A 17,500-nucleotide genomic window follows, 5' to 3' on the forward strand; every position below is an offset into this window, starting at 1 on the left:
TGAGTCACAGTGAGCGTTGAAAATAATTTTAACATGGTAAAATTCTCGACCACCTTGACTGTAGATTAGCATAAGTTGAATAGGAAAAGTCATGGTCATTTCGTCTTGAGTTACAGTGAGTTGTCGAGACAATTTTACCATGGTAAAATTCTCGACCATCATGACTGTAGATTAACTTAAGTTGAATAGGAAAAGTCATGTTCATTTCGATGTGAGTCACAGTGAGCGTCGAAAATAATCTTAACATGGTAAAATTCTCGACCACCATGCTAGCTAAGATAGGATAGGCAAGGTGGAGGAGAGGGGGGGGAGGGTGTGTGTGTGTATGTGTGCAAGAGGTAAGGAGGAAATGGAAGGAAGTTGGAGTAATAACAGATGTGGGGCAGACCCACTTGCTACTTTGATACTTATTTGATTAAAATTTTGTTTATAGAAGCAAGTGCCTATGCATATAATTTAAGGCTGGTCCATCTTCTTAGGGTTGGGGATGTTGTTGTTCTTCTTCTTGAGTTGTGATGGTTTTGACTTAGTTGTTAGTTAGTTGTTTTTTTTGTTGTTTTTTTTTACAAAAAAGTATACGACTATTCGCCTATCTGTAGGTTTGAATTCCTAGGGGAATATTCTTGTCTACCTTTAAAAATGTGACGGTGGGGGGGGGTCTTGAATGCAATACTTCGTATGCTTTTTTTATACATATATATATATATAATTACATATATCAATGAGTATGTTTCTTTTTTTCCCATTGGGGTGACGTCTAGTGATTTTTTTTTTTTTTTTATCTATACATACGATGGTGGGGGGAGGGTAGTGACTCCTATTTACCATACTCATTGATTTAGATGATATCACGTGCGATTGTTCGCACGTGCTATCATCTTTTATTTAATAATGACAATAATAATAGTTAGTAGGGTTAGTAGAACGATTAAAGGTAGTGATATGTTTTTGTGTCTTAATGTGTGTGTTTGTTTATGTTTAGAGTATGTATTTTGGTTCGGGTGGGGGGCTGTTTATGATGGGGGACACTCTAGGCCACCAGTTGTGATCGTGTCCGTGTTCTGTGTCTATGTCTTCGCTTGTTTGTACTAGTTCTGGGTTTATGATTGTGAGTCTGTTCCATGTTCTGTAAGCTAGTCTGTAGAGTCTTGTGTTAAGTGGTTCGAGTTTGTGTTGTATGTGTAGTTCTTCTATTGTGTTAAGGTATGGGGGTATGGAGTGTGTGGCGAATCGTAGTGTTTTGTTTTGTACTGACTGTAGTTTCTTGAGTTGGCCTGGTTTTAATGTGATTGTTGTTATTGGTATGTATTCAAGTTGAGGTCGTATAAGTACTTTGTATAGTCTTAATATGAGTTTGGTTTCTAGGTTTCTGAATCGTTTTAGTGTGTGTAGTGTTTTTTCTGCTTGTATCTTCCTGTTGTTTGTATGTGTTTGTAGACCTCTGGTTCCAAGTGTTAGTCCTAGTATTTTCATGTTTCTTTGTTTGTGTATATGCGTGTCTCCTACCCATATTTCTGCTGGTTTGTGTGTTGATATGCTTAGTAGTTGGAATTTTGTTGTGTTTGTATTTTCCATTGTTGTTCGTAAGTGTTTATTGTTTCTATTGTTCTGCTTGTTTTTAGTGCTAACATGTTTTTGCCTTTTTTGTTTGGGTATGTTATTATCTGTGTTAGGTCGTCTGCAAATTGTATGTGTGTGACTCCGTGTGTTGGTGTGGGGGTGTCGTGTGTGTAGAGGTTGAATAATGCAGGTGAAAGGATGCTTCCTTGAGGGACTCAGCTGTATATGTTAAAGGGTCTTCCTGTGTAATGACGTATTCGTATTTGTGCCTGTCTGTTGTCGATGTAATTGCAAAGTGTTTTTGTTAATATGTCTGGGAGGTGTGTTTGGTGTATTTTGTATTTGAGTCCTGTGTGCCATATTTTGTCAAATGTTTTTGTTATGTCTCGTGATACTATGTTACATCCGTGTTTGTTTCGTTGGCTTATGGCTATTGTTTCGTATAGTGTGCCTATGGCTGTGTGTGTTCCTCGTCCTCTTGTAAATCCGTGTTGGTTTTCGTTTAGTAGGTTGTTATTGTGTAAGTGTTTGCGTAGTCTTTGTAGTAGGAGTTTTTCTAGTATTTTACCTGGGACTTCTAGTAGTGATATTGGTCTGTAGTTGTTTATGTCTGTGAGGTTTTTTCCGAGTTTGGGTTTGAATGTTAGTGTAGCTGTTTTGAATGTGTCGGGGAAGTATCCCATGCTGAATGTCTCATTGAATATTTCTGTGAGTAATTGTAGTGTTGAGTCTGGAATGTTAGTTAATGTTATTTTGTTTATTTGTGATTGTCCAGGTGCCTTGTCTTGAAAGTTCTTTATTATGTGTTTGATGTTATCTAGTGTAAAGGGTTTTGTGAGTGTGTTGTCTGGGTCAAGTCGTCTCATGTCAGCTAAGCTGTTAGGGGTAATGTCGTCTTGTATTTCTTGTACTTGTGCTGTGATTGTTCTTTCGTGTTCCATGTCAAATATTGCGTTTTCTGCTGGTGTGATTCGAAATATGTTTCTCCAGTGTTGTTTGAATATGTGTTCTTTGTCTTTGTCTTTATGTATCTTGTGGTTATTGTGTATGATGTAAGGGGTGGTGTTAGTAGGTGTTCCTGTTAGACGTATGATTTGTGTCCAGAAGTATTTGGTGTCCTTGTGTTATAGGTTTATCTTTCGTATTTCGTTGTTCCAGTGTTCGTCGTATAGTTGCTTGTTCTCTTCTAATAGTTGGTTTTTGATGTCGCGTAGTGCTTGTTTTGCTAGTGGTGTCCATGTGCCGGTAATGTGTGCTTGTGTTTGTAGTTGTTGATATTGCCATTGTAGAAGTTTTAATGTATCTGATTGTCTTGGGTGCGGTAGAGTTTTATGTTTTGTTTTGGGTATATGTTTGTCCATGGCTTGTTGTATCATAGTGTACCATGTGTTGAGTTTGTCGTCAATGTATTGTTTATTTCGTGTTGTTCTTTGTCTTTGTTTGTCATATTTGGTTCTTTCTATGTCGAGTGTGGTCTTGAATCCTATCCAGTCTGCTTTGTGGAATATGTATCTTTCTGGTGTAGGTAATGTTATTGGTTTTGTTGCCAGTGTTAAGTGTATTGAGATGTGGTCTGATGTAGTTAGTTGTCCTGGTGTGATACTGTAGTTTAGGTGATGATGTCTGTTTGTTAGTATTATGTCTGGTGTTCCTTGTCCGTTGTGTGTGATGCAGGTGGGGAAGTCTGGTCCTAAGTGTGTTAAGTGTCCTCTTTGTATCAGTTGAGCTATCTGTCTTCCTGTGGTGTTCGCGTTGTTGTGTCCTAATGTGTGATGTTTGGCGTTCATGTCTCCTAATATGTATACTGGTAGTCTTTTCCTTGTTAGTCTTAGTACGTCATCTATAGGGAGGAGGGGGCGTCTGGGAGGTAAGTATAAGGTTGCTATTATAATGGGTCCTCGGTTTGTGTCAATTTTTGCTGCTAATATTTCGTCTTGAAAGTCGTCAAGTATTTTGTGTTTAATGTTGTGTTTGATGGCTATTGCTATGCCTGCATGTGGTTGATTATGCTCGTTTGTTCGGTGTACTTTGTAATTGTATATTTTGAGTGTCGGGTGTACCTATTGAGTTCAAAAGTATGATGTCTGGTGTTGTTATGTTGTACATGTTACAAAGTTCGTTTCTTCTGTCGAATGTCCACTGTATTATGTTGTGTTGGACGATGTGTATCTGTTCCATAGTGTTGAGGTAGAAGTGTGTTGTATTTGTTTATTCAGCGTTGTGAGTCCAGTGGTGTTCGTGTTCTGTGGAGGTCGAAGTGTCCTTGTTTGAGTTTGCTGAATCTTGTTTCGTTTACTCTTGTTATCTTGTAGTGTGCTAGGTTGATTTTGTCATTGGCTATTTTGTCAATTATGTCTTTTTCTTGTTGGCGTGATGTGTATATTATTTTGATTTTTTGTCTGTTGATGAGTGTTTTTAGGTTGTCGTGTGTGGGGTCTGTTGGTATCTGTTCTGTTTCTGTTGTTACGAGTTGTAGTCCCAGGCTGTTTTTTGTGTTTGGTACTCGTTGTTTCTGTGGGGGGTTAGTGTCATCGGTGTTCGGTGCAGATCTCTTTAGTGATTGTTCAGTTGTTTCCATAGGTTCTGTGGTGTTTATGTTGGTAGGTGTTATGATGGGTTTGGTGTAGTTACTTAGTGCTTGTGCCAGTAGTTTTGTATTTATGACTTGTGGAGGGATTGTGACTGGAGGGAGTCCGTTGGCTTGGTAGACTGCATTGAGTGTGGTTTGGAATGTGCCTGGGTCTTGTGTGTCTATGAGTGTAGCTAGTGTGATGGCTGTGTTTATTGCTGTCATGTGGTGAAGTGATGTGGTCGTAGTTGTTGGTGTAGGGAGAAGGGCGGGTTTTTGTTGTGCAGCAGTGGCGTAAGTCTGTGTGTTAGTGTGTGGTTGTTGGTTCATCTGATTGATTTGTTTGCATTTCTCTTTCTTTTTAGGGCACCGCATTGCTACAGCTGGGTGGTCCCCTTCACAGAGGAGGCACTTCGTTATAGCACAGGTGCATTTGTTTTGTCTGTGTTGTGTGGACGCGCAGTTGGAGCAAATTGTGTATGTGGATGGGTGTGGGCATTGTTTGCGTGTGTGTTCGAGTGAGTAGCAGTTTGTGCATTGGGGAATGTATGTGTATGTTTCCTGTCTGAGTGCGTGTGTGGGGAATGATTGTGAGAAAATTCGGAGTCCCTTCAGGATGCAGTCTTTCACCATTTGTGTTGATTCGAATTTGATCTTTAGGACAGTCTTGGTTCGTGGAAGTTTGATGACTTGTGTTACGATTGTGTTGGTGTTCAGTCTTTCTATCTCTTGTTTGATTTCGTCGTGTGTGTGATCAGTGACGTAAGGGTCGACGTGTGTTATGACAAGTGTTCTGTTTGCGTTAAGTTCAGGTGGGTCTTGTACTTCAAAGCCGTTGGTGTTGAAAAAAGTCTTAGTGTTCTGCTGGCAAAGTGTTTCTGTGGTTGTGTCGTCTGTGATGAGTATGAATGCGGTGTGTAGTGTTATGAGTTTTTGTATGTAAATGTTCTTCTGTCCTAGAGTGTCCCATAGTTCTGTAGTCCGTGGTTTACCTGGTTTACCTGTGGGACGCAAGTCCCGGATCCTAACTCGACCCATTGCGCAGAGCGCAATGGGTTAGGCGTCCTCGTGTTCTAGTGTTTTGTGTTGTGTTATACGCGTTGAGTAAGGGGATGGTGATTGTAAAGCGATTGTTGTAGTAGGGGGCAGGTGGCGGGGCGTTGGGTTAGTTATACGGGTTAGCGGAAGTAAATTCTCGGCATACACTGACACTGCCGGTAACGGGGTAACGGGGTTGAGTCCGAAGGGGCGAGTCTCGGTACGGGAGCGGGGGTCAGGTCTATCTCTGGCGATAACGGGTCAAGCACGCACGCGTCTATGCCGGTAGTGCTAAGACGCACGCGACCGGGAGGGGGTTCCTCATCTACTACAGAACAGACCAAGTTTTCAGACAGCAGGGGCTATGGCTGTCTGTAGCAGAGTTAAGAGGACATATGTCATCCAGCAGAGCGAGTTCTCGGAGAATCGAGAATTATCTCGGGTATTGGGAATTTCTTCTTATGTAAACTTGCGGACCGACGATATTAACACCACGGCGGTTGGGCAACAAGTCGACCACCACGACTCTAGATTAGCTTCAGTTGAATAGGAAAAGTCATGTTCACTTCGTCCTGAGTCACAGTGAGCGTCGAAAATAATTTTAATATGGTAAAATTCTCGACCACCATGACTGTAGATTATCTTAAGTTGAATAGAAAAAGTCATGTTCATTTTGTCCTGAGTCACAGTGAGCTGTTGAGACAATTTTACCATGGTAAAATTCTCGACCACCATGACTGTAGATTACCTTAAATTGAATAGGAAAAGTCCCGTTCATTTCGTCCTGAGTCACAGTGAGCGTCGAAAATAATCTTATCATGGTAAAATTCTCGAACACCATGACTCTAGATTAGCTTAAATTGAATAGGAAAAGTCATGTTCATTTCGTCCTGAGTCACAGTGAGCGTCGGAAATAATTTTAACATGGTGAAATTCTCGACCACCATGACTGTAGATTAGCTTAAGTTGAAAAGGAAAAGTCATGTTCATTTCGATGTGAGTCACAGTGAGCGTCGAAAATAATTTCAACAGGGTAAAATTCTCGACCACCATGATTGTAGATTAGCTTAAATTGAATAGGAAAAGTGATTTTCATTTCGTCCTGAGTCACAGTGAGCGTCGAAAATAATTCTGACATGGTAACATTCTCGACCACCATGACTGTAGATTAGGTCTACGAATGGGAAATGTCATGTTAATTTCGTCCTGTGTCACAGTGAGCTGTGAAGACATTTTTACCATGGTAAAAAAAACTCGACCACCATGACTGTAGATTAGCTTAAGTTGAATAGGAAAAGTCATGTTCTTTTTTTACTTGAGTGACAGTGAGCGTTTAAAATAATTTTAACATGGTAAAATTCTCGAGCACCATGACTGTAGATTAGCTTAAGTTGAATAGGAAAAGTCATATTCATTTTGTCCTAAGTCACAGTGAGCTGTCAACACAATTTCAACATGGTAAAATTCTCGACCATCATGACTGTAGATTAGCTTAAGTTGAATAGGAAAAGTCATGTTCATTTCGTCCTGAGTCACAGTGAGCGTTGAAAATAATTTTAACATGGTAAAATTCTCGACCACCTTGACTGTAGATTAGCATAAGTTGAATAGGAAAAGTCATGGTCATTTCGTCCTGAGTCACAGTGAGCTGTCGAGACAATTTTACCATGGTAAAATTCTCGACCATCATGACTGTAGATTAGTTTAAGTTGAATAGGAAAAGTCATGTTCATTTCGTCCTGAGTCACAGTGAGCGTCGAAAATAATTTTAACATGGTAAAATTCTCGACCATCATGACTGTAGATTAGCTTAAGTTGAATAGGAAAAGTCATGTTCATTTCGTCCTGAGTCACAGTGAGCGTCGAAAATAATTTTAACATGGTAAAATTCTCGAACACCATGACAAGATTAGCTTAAGTTGAATAGGAAAAGTCATGTTCATTTAGTCCTGAGTCACAGTGAGCTGTTGAGACAATTTTATCATGGTAAAATTCTCGACCACCATAACTGTAGATTAGCTTAAATTGAATTGGAAAAGTCATGTTCATTTCGTCCTGAGTCACAGTGAGCGTCAAAAATAATTTTAACATGGTAAAAAACTCGAACACCATAACTGTAGATTATTTTAAGTTTAATAGGGAAAGTCATGTTCATTTCGTCCTGAGTCACAGTGAGCGTCGAAAATGATTTTACCATGGTAAAAATCTCGACCACCATGACTGTAGATTAGCTTAAGTTGAATAGTAAAAGTCATGTTCATTTCGATGTGAGTCACAGTGAGCGTCGAAAATAATGTCAACATGTGAAAATTCTCGACCACCATGACTGTAGATTAGCTTAAATTGAATAGGAAAAGTCACGTTCATTTCTTCCTGAATCACAGTGAGCGTCGAAAATAATTCTAACATGGTAAAATTCTCGACCACCATAACTGTAGATTAGGTCTATGAATGGGAAAAGTCATGTTCATTTCGTCCTGAGTCACAGTGAGATGTGAAGACATTTTTACAATGCTAAAATTTTCGACTACCATGACTGTAGATTAGCTTAAGTTGAATAGGAAAAGTCATGTTCATTTTGACCTGAGTCACAGTGAGCGTTTAAATTAATTTTAACATGGTACAATTCTCGAGCACCATGACTGTAGATTAGTTCAACTTGAATAGGAAAAGTCATATTCATTTCGTCCTAAGTCACAGTGAGCTGTCAACAAAATGTCAACATGGTAAAATTCTCGATCATCATGACTGTAGATTAGCTTAAGTTGAATAGGAAAAGTCATCTTCATTTCGTCCTGAGTCACAGTGAGCTATCGAGACATCTTTACCATGGTAAAGTTCTCGACCATCATGACTGTGGATTTGCTTAAGTTGAATAGGAAAAGTCATGTTCATTTCGACGTGAGTCACAGTGAGCGTCGAAAATACTTTTAACATGGTAAAATTCTCGACCACCATGACTGTAAATTAGCTTTAGTGGAATGGGAAAAGTCATGTTCATTTCGTCCTGAGTCACAGTGAGCTGTTGAGACAATTTTACCATGGTAAAATTCTCGACCACCATGAGAAGAAGAGAGAAGGAGTTTGAATGTGTTTGAGATGAAGTGTCTGAGAAGTATGGTCGGGGTTATTAGGCTAGATGGAGTGAGAAATGAGGAGGTGAGGAGGAGAACAGGGGTGGAAAAGGAGCTGGGAGATAGGGTTGATGAAAGAATATTACGATGGTTTGGACACATGGAAAGAATGAGTGAAGAAAGACTAGTAAAAGAGGTGTGGAAGGCAGATGTGGAGGGAGTGAACATGAGGGGACATCCTTGGATGAGGTGGATGGATGGGGTGAAGGGGGCTTTGGGGAAGAGGGGAATGTCTGTTGAGGAAGGAAGGGAGAGGACAGAAGACAGGGGTGAATGGAGAATGGTTGTATATGGATGATGTTGTGATTGCATGAGGTGGAATGGGCGTGGGGATGGGGGGTGAGGAGGTATGTGTGAGCAAAATTTGACGCAGCCCGAGGGGATAATATAATAATAATTTAAGACAGTTAAGTAAGAGTGTGTGGGAGCAAGGGGGGGGGATAGAGGAAGGTAAAGTTGAGAAAGTGAAAGAAGAGTAAGTGTAATAGTGTGGGGCGGACCCACTTGCATGGTAAATTGTGTATGTGGTGTCGGACATCCTATTTATGCTCATAAATAATTGTTCCCTAATTAGCTAATTATATTTATAAAGAATAATGATAATAGTAATGATAATATGGAGGGAGCACTCATATTGTTGTATTTCATTATAATTTATATTTTAGGGTTAGTTGTGATTTATTCATTTATGTCGTTATAGGTTGAATTTATTATGAGTGTTACCTCCATTTTATGCAATTGATAATGAATATTTAATGAGTTGAGAGCAGGTGCGAAAATGTGATGGCCTTGAATATTTATCTAAGTTATTCTAATTTAAGTTAGAATTGAGATGTGTCGCACCTGCTTTCAATTAGTTTATACATATATATGATTATTTTTTTTATTGGAAGGATAAGTGTGAATTTATGAGGCTTTTGTGCCTTATGACTGCTATTGCGTATATTGACTCTAGTTGTGATTTATTCAATTATGTCGTTATAGGTTGAATTTATTATGAGTGTTACCTCCATTTTATGCAATTGATAATGAATATTTAATGAGTTGAGAGCAGGTGCGAAAATGTGATGGCTTTAGGCCTTGAATATTTATCTAAGTTATTCTAATTTAAGTTAGAATTGAGATGTGTCGCACCTGCTTTCAATTAGTTTATACATATATATGATTCTTTTTTTATTGGAAGGATAAGTGTGAATTTATGAGGCTTTTGTGCCTTATGACCGTTATTGCGTATATTGACTCTAGTGTTCTCACGTATCCTTCCTGTTTATTGTTTTTATTTTCTATTTAATCTATTTTATGCTTTTTTTATGCATTTACATACGTATGTATGTACTTTTAATTACCTAGTGGGTGATGGCGGAAAGGTTGGGGAATTAGCCAAGTATGGTTTTCAATCGTGGCCAGTATGGATGGTCTTTTGATTTTTTGGAGGGGGGTGGGGGTGAAGGTAATATGTCGTCAGTGAGAATTTTGTTCCAAGTGTTGCTGCTTAGTCGTATTAGTCTGGCGTGTATTTGTTCTAGGTTTGTTGTTTTGTGTAATTGTTCCGTTGTTTCTAGGTATGGTGGTATGTGTTTTAGTATTCTTCTTATTGTTTTGTTTTGTAATTTTTGCATTTTGTTTGTTTGAGGGTGTATTTGTGATTGTGATTATTGGGGGGTATTCTAGTTGTGGTCGTGCTAATGTTTTGTATAGTTTTATTTGCGTCTTTGTGCTTAGTCCTCTGAAACGTCTTAGTCTATTTAGTGTAGTGTTTGTTGTTTGTATTCTGTTTGTGACGTGTCGGTGTATGCCTTGTGAACTTATGGTGAGGCCTAGGATGTGTGCTTGTCTGTTGTATGATATAATGGTGTTGTTTATCTTTATTGGAGGTGGTTGGCGTGATGAAATGGGAAGGAGTTGGAATTTGTTAGTGTTCGTGAAGAGTTTCCATTGTTTTTCGTATGTGTTTAGTCTGTTAATTTCATGTTCTGTTTTCCTGGCAAGCATTTGTTTTGCTGTAGTGTTTGGGTATGTGATGATTTGTGTAACGTCGTCTGCGTATTGTATTGTGTAGCTTCCGTGTGAAGGTGGTGGGATATTTGATGTGTATAGGTTAAAGAGTGTTGGAGATAGTACGCTTCCTTGTGGTACTCCGCTGTGGAGTGGGAAGGCTGGTCCGATGTATGTGTTTATTTTTAATTTAGCGGTTCTGTTGTCTAGGAAGCTGCACAGTGTTTTTGTAATGGTGTCTGGGAGGTGTGTTTGTAGGATTTTGTATTTAAGGCCTTCGTGCCAAACTTTGTCGAAGGCCTTAGATATGTCTCGTGATATGATGTTGCATGCTTGGTTGTGTCTTCGTGTTTCTGCTACTGTTTCGTATAGAATGGCGAGTGCTGTGTGTGTTCCTTTGCCAGGTGTGAATCCGTGTTGGTATGGGTTGAGCATGTCGTGTTCGTGTAAGTGTGCCATTAGTCTATTTGTAATTAGTCTTTCGAATATTTTGCCTGGTGTTTCCAAAAGTGATATGGGTCTGTAATTTTGTATTTGTGTGTTGTCTTTGTTTTGTTTTGGTATAAATGTGATGATATAGTTTTTGAATTTTTGTGGGAAGTATCCTAGGCTGAGTGTTTCATTGAATATGCTTGTGAGTAGTTGTATTGTTGTTTTAGGTGTGTGTGCTAGTATTTGTTTTGTGATGCCTGATTGTCCTGGTGCTTTGTTTTTAGTGTGTTTTATTATATTTTTAACGTCTTCTGGTTGTATGGGTCGTCCGATGTAGGTGTCAGTGTCAGTGTCAGTGTCTAGTCTGTTTAAGTCTATGTTTGTGTAAGGTTGTGTTTGATGGTATTGTTGTGTTATGCATGTATGTATTTTTGTTTCATGGTTTGTGTCAAATTGTGTGTTTTTTCTCTGGTGTGATTTGGAATATCTTTTGTCATACTTGTCTAAATGCATTTTCTTTGTCTTTATCGTCGTGTAATTTTTCGTTGTTGTGTGTAATGTAGGGCGAAGTGTTGGTGTTAGATCCTAGTAGTTTTTTTATTGTATTCCAGAAGTCTTGTGTTTTTTTGGGGTTGAATTTGATATTTGCTATTATTTTGTTCCATGTGTCTTCGTAGATTCTTCTAGTATTTGAAATTGTAGTTGTCTTATTGTTTGTGTCGTGTGTTGAGTCCAGTTGTTTTCTATTAAGGCTTTGTTTTTTATAGTGTTTGCTTTCTATATTAGTTGTTTTAGTGCTTTGGATGTTCTGGGTGTGGATAATTGTTTGTAGTGTGTTGTTGGTATGCATTGAGTGAGTGCGTTGTTTATCAGTTTGTACCGTTGTTTGAGATGCACGTTTATATTAGCTTAAGTTGAATAGGAAAAGTCATATTCATTTCGTCCTAAGTCACAGTGAGCTGTCAACAAAATTTCGACATGGTAAAATTCTCGATCATCATGACTGTAGATTAGCATAAGTTGAATAGGAAAAGTCATGTTCATCTCGTCCTGAGTCACACTGAGCAATCGAGACAATTTTACCATGGTAAAATTCTCGACAACCATGACTGTAGATTAGCTTAAGTTGAATAGGAAAAGTCATGTTCATTTCGATGTGAGTCACAGTGAGCGTCGAAAATAATTTTAACATGGTAAAATTCTTGACCACCATGACTGTAGATTAGCTTAAGTCGAAAAGGAAAAGTCATGTTCATTTCGTCTTGAGTCACAGTGGGCGTCGAAAATAATTCTAACATGGTAAAATTCCCGACCACCATGACTGTAGATTAGCTTAAGTTGAATAGGAAAAGTCATGTTCATTTCGTCCTGAGTCACAATGAGCTATCGAGACAATTTTACGATGGTAAAATTCTCGACCACCATGACTGTAGATTAGCTTAAGTTGAATAGGAAACGTCATGTTCATTTCGATGTGAGTCACAGTAAACGTCGAAAATAATTTTAACATGGTAAAATTCTCGACCACCATGACTGTAGATTAGCTTAAGTTGAAAAGGAAGTCATGTTCATTTCGTCCAGAGTCACAGTGGGCGTCGAAAATAATTTTAACATGGTAAAATTCTCGACCACCATGACTGTAGATTAGCTTAAGTTGAATAGGGAAAGTCATGTTCATTTCTTCGTGAATCACAGTAATCTGTTGAGACAATTTTACCATGGTAAAATTCTCGACCACCTGACTGAACATTAGCTTAAGTTGAAAAGAAAAAGTCATGTTAATTTAGTAATGAGTCACAGGTAGCGTCGAAAATAATTTTAACATGGTAAAATTGTCGACCACCATGAATGTAGATTAGCTTAAGTTTAATAGGAAAAGTCATGTTCATTTCGTCCTGAGTCACAGGGAGCTGTTGAGACAATTTTACCATGGCAAAATTCTCGACCTAAATGACTGTAGATTAGCTTATGTTGAATAGAAAAAGTCATCTTCATTTCGTCCTGAGTCAGTGAGCGTCGAAAATAATTTTAACATGGTAAAGTTCTCGACCACCATGACTGTAGAATAGTTTAAGTTGAATAGGAAAAGTCATGTTCATTTCGTCCTGAGTCACAGTGGGCGTCGAAAATAATTTTACCATGGTAAAATTCTCGACCACCATGATTGTAGATTAGCTTAAGTTGAATAGGAAAAGTCATTTTCATTTCGTTCTGAGTCACAGAGAGCGTCGAAAATAATCTTAACATGGTAATATTCTCGACCACCATGACTGTAGATTAGTTTAAGTTAAATAGGAAAAGTCATGTTCAATTCGTCCTTATTCACAGTGAGCGTCGAAAATAATTTTACCATGGTAAGAATATCGACCACCATGACTGTAGATTAGCTTAAGTTGAATAGGACAAGTCATGTTCATTTAGTCCTGAGTCACGGTGAGCGTCGAAAATAATTTTACCATGGTAAAATTCTCGACCACCATGACTGTAGATTAGCTTAAGTTGAATAGGACAAGTCAGGTTCATTTAGTCCTGAGTCACACTGAGCGTCGAAAATAATTCTAACATGGTAAAATTCTCCACTACTATGATTGTATATTAGCTTAAGTTGAAAAGGAAAAGTCATGTTCATTTCGTCCTGAGTCACAGTGAGCTGTTGAGACATTTTTACCACGGTAAAATTCTCGACCACCATGACTGTAAATTAGCTTATCTTGAATTGGAATATTAATGTTCATTTCGTCCTGAGTCACAGTGAGCGTTGAAAATAATTTTAACATGGTAAAATTCTCGACCACCATGACTGTAGATAAGCTTAAGTTGAATAGGAAAAGTAATGTTCATTTCGTCCTGAGTCACAGTGAACGTCGAAAATAATTTTTACATGGTAAAATTCTCGACCACCAGGACTATAGATTAGTTTAAGTTGAATAGGAAAAGTCATGTTCATTTCGTCCTGAGTCACAGTGAGCTGTTGAGACATATTTATCATGGTAAAATTCTCGACCACCATGACTGTACATTAGCTTAAGTTGAATAGTAAAATTAATTTTCATTTCGTCTTGAGTCACAGTGAGCGTCGAAAATAATTTTAGCATGGTAAAATTCTTGACCACCATGACTGTAGATTACCTTCAGTTAAATAGGAATAGTCATGTTCATTGACTCCTGAGTCACAGTGAGCTGTTGAGACAATTCAACCATGTTAAAATTCTCGACCACCATGACTGTAGATTAGCTTAAGTTGAATAGGAAAAGTCATGTTCATTTAGTCCTGAGTCACACTGAGCTCTTGAGACAATTTTACCATGGTAATATTCTCGACCACCATGACTGTAGATTAGCTTATGTTGAATAGGAAAAGTCATGTTTATTTCGACGTGAGTCACAGTGACCGTCGAAAATAATTTTAACGTGGTAAAATTCTCGACCACCATGACTCTAGATTAGTTTAAGTTGAATAAGAAAAGTCATGTACATTTCGTCCTGAGTCACATTGAGCGTCGAAAATAATTTTAACATGGTAAAATTCTCGACCACCATGACTCTAGATTAGCTTAAGTTGAATAGGAAAAGTCATGTCCATTTAGTCCTGAGTCACATTGAGCTGTTGAGACAAGGGCGAGGTTGTGGCGACCATCCAAATTTGTTTGTGTTTGTGCAAATTTCCTCCTCTCATTTCCGCCTGTTGGCGCCCGTTTTTTTACCCTGAGCAGTAACTAACTGCGATCCACAAGAGCCCTGGTGGCCCTCGACCTGTAGCTGAGGTGGTGACCCAATCGGAACAAGTGGCCAAAATGACCCTCAAAATTACCAAATGGAACCCACGGATTTGGCAAAAAACCATCATGTCTCCGATTTGGCCCAAACTTACTCCAGAGGGAGAGAGTCGTCCACAGGGCACAGCGAGGTAGACGTGGGGAACCTGGACCCAAGGGCGAGGTTGTGGCGACCAGCCAAGTTTGTTTGTGTTTGTGTAATTTTCCCCCTCTCATTTCCGCCTGTTGGCGCCCGTACTTTTAGCCTGAGCAGTATCTAAGTGCTATTCGCAAGAGCCCTGGTGGCCGTCGACCTGTAGCTGAGGTGGTGACCAGATCGGGACTAGTGGCCAAAATGACCCTCAAAATTACCAAAGGGGTTAACCCACGGATTTGGCCAAAAACCGTCATATCTCCGATTTGGCCCAAATCTTTAGCCTAAGCAGTATCTAAGTGCGATCCGCAAGAGTCCTGGTGGCCCTCGACCTGTAGTTAAGGTTGTGACCCAATCGGGACAAGTGGCCAAAATTACCCTCAAAATTACCAAAGGGGTTAACCCACGGATTTGGCCAAAAACCGTCATGAGTCATAGTGAGTGTCAAAAATAAATTTAACATGGTAAGATTCTCGACCATCATGACTGTAGATTAGTTTCCGTTGAATAGGAAAAGTCATTTTTATTTCGTCCTGAGTCACAGTGAGCGTCGATAATAGTTTTAACATGGTAAAATTCTCGACCACCATGACTGTAGATTAGCTTAAGTTGAATAGGAAAAGTCATGTTCATTTAGCCCTGAGTGACAGTGAGCTGTTCAGAAAATTTTACCATGGTAAAATTCTCGACCACCATGACTGTAGATTAGCTTAAGTTGAATAGGAAAGTTCATGTTCATTTCGTCCTGAGTCACAGTGAGGGTCAAAAATAATTTTAACATGGTAAAATACTTGACCACCATGACTGTAGATTAGCTTAAGTTGAATAGGAAAAGTCATATTCATTTCTTCCTGAGTCACAGTGAGCGTCGAATTTTTTTTTTAACATGGTAAAATTGTCGACCACCATGAGTGTAGATTACCTTAAGTTAAATAATAAAAGTCATGTTCATTTCGTCCTGAGTCACAGTTAGCGTCGACAATGTTTTTAACATGGTAAAATTCTCGGCCACCATGACTGTAGATTAGCTTAAGTTGAATAGGAAAAGTCATGTTCATTTCTTCCTGAGTCACAGCGAGCGTCGAAAATAATTTCATCATGGTAAAATTCTCGACCACCATGACTGTAGATTAGCTTAAGTTGAATAAGATAAGTCATGTTCATTTAGTCCTGAGTCACAGTGAGCTATTGAGACATTTTTACCATGGTAAAATTGTCGACCACCATGACTGTAGATTAGCTTAAGTTGAATAGGAAAAGTCACGTTCATTTCGTCCTGAGTCACAGTGAGCGTCGAAAATGATTTTAACATGGTAAAATTCTCGACCACCATGACTATAGATTAGCTTAAGTTGAATAGGAAAAGTCATGTTCATTTAGTCCTGAGTCACAGTGAGCTGTTGAGACAATTTTACCATGGTAAAATTCTCGACCACCATGACTGTAGATTACCTTAAGTTGAATAGGAAAAGTCATGTTCATTTCGTCCTGAGTCACAGTGAGCTGTTGAGACAATTTTACCATGGTGAAATTCTCGACCATCATGACTGTAGGTTAGCTTAAGTTGAATAGGAAAAGTCATATTCATTTCGTCCTGAGTCCCAATGAGCTTCGAAAATAATTTTAACATGGTAAAATTATCGACCACCATGACCGTAGATTAGCTTAAGTTGAATAGGAAATGTCATGTTCATTTAGTCCTGAGTCACAGTGAGCTGTTGAGACAATTTTACCATGGTAAAATTCCCGACCACCATGACTGTAGATTACCTTAAGTTGAATAGGAAAAGTCATGTTCATTTCGTCCTGAGTCACAGTGAGCTGTTGAGACAATTTTACCATGGTGAAATTCTCGACCATCATGACTGTAGGTTAGCTTAAGTTGAATAGGAAAAGTCATGTTCATTTCGTCCTGAGTCACAGTGAGCTTCGAAAATAATTTTAACATGGTAAAATTCTCGACCACCATGACTGTAGATTAGATTAAGTTGAATAGGAAAAGTCATGTTCATTTCGTCCTGAGTCACAGTGAGTTGTTGAGACAATTTTACCATGATAAAATTCTCGACCACCATGACTGTAGATTAGCTTAAGTTGAATAGGAAAAGTCATGACTCCGATTTGGCCCAAACTTACTCCAGAGGGAGAGAGTCGTCCACAGGGCACAGCGAGGTAGACGTGGGGAACCTGGACCCAAGGGCGAGGTTGTGGCGACCAGCCAAATAGTTTGTGATTGTGTAATTTTCCCCCTCTCATTTCCGCCTGTTGGCGCCCGTACTTTTAGCCTGAGCAGTATCTAAGTTCGATCCGCAAGAGCCCTGGTGGCCCTCGACCTGTAGCTGAGGTGGTGACCAGATCGGGACAAGTGGCCAAACTGACCCTCAAAATTACCAAATGGGACCACGGATTTGGCAAAAAACCGCCATGTCTCCCATTTGGCCCAAACTTATTCCAGAGGGAGAGAGTCGTCCACAGGGCACAGCGAGGTAGACGTGGGGAACCTGGACCCAAGGGCGAGGTTGTGGCAACCAGCCAAATTTGTTTGTGTTTGAGCAGTATCTAAGTGCGATCCGCAAGAGTCCTGGTGGCCCTCGACCTGTAGCTCAGGTGGTGACCCAATCTGGACAAGTGGCCAAAATGACCCTCAAAATTACTATGGATTTGGCCAAAAACCGTCATGTCTCCGATCTGGCCCAAACTTACTCCAGAGGGAGAGAGTCGTTCATACGGCACCGCGAGGTAGACGTGGGGAACCTGGACCCAAGGGCGAGGTTGTGGCGACCAGCCAAATTTGTTTGTGTTTGTGTAATTTTCCCCTCTCATTTCCGCCTGTTGGCGCCCGTACTTTTAGCCTGAGCAGTAT

The sequence above is a fragment of the Oratosquilla oratoria genome, unplaced genomic scaffold, assembly GCF_046742065.1.
Source record: "Oratosquilla oratoria isolate Oo_2021 unplaced genomic scaffold, ASM4674206v1 SCAFFOLD47, whole genome shotgun sequence".
NCBI classification, from domain to species: Eukaryota; Metazoa; Arthropoda; class Malacostraca; order Stomatopoda; family Squillidae; genus Oratosquilla; species Oratosquilla oratoria.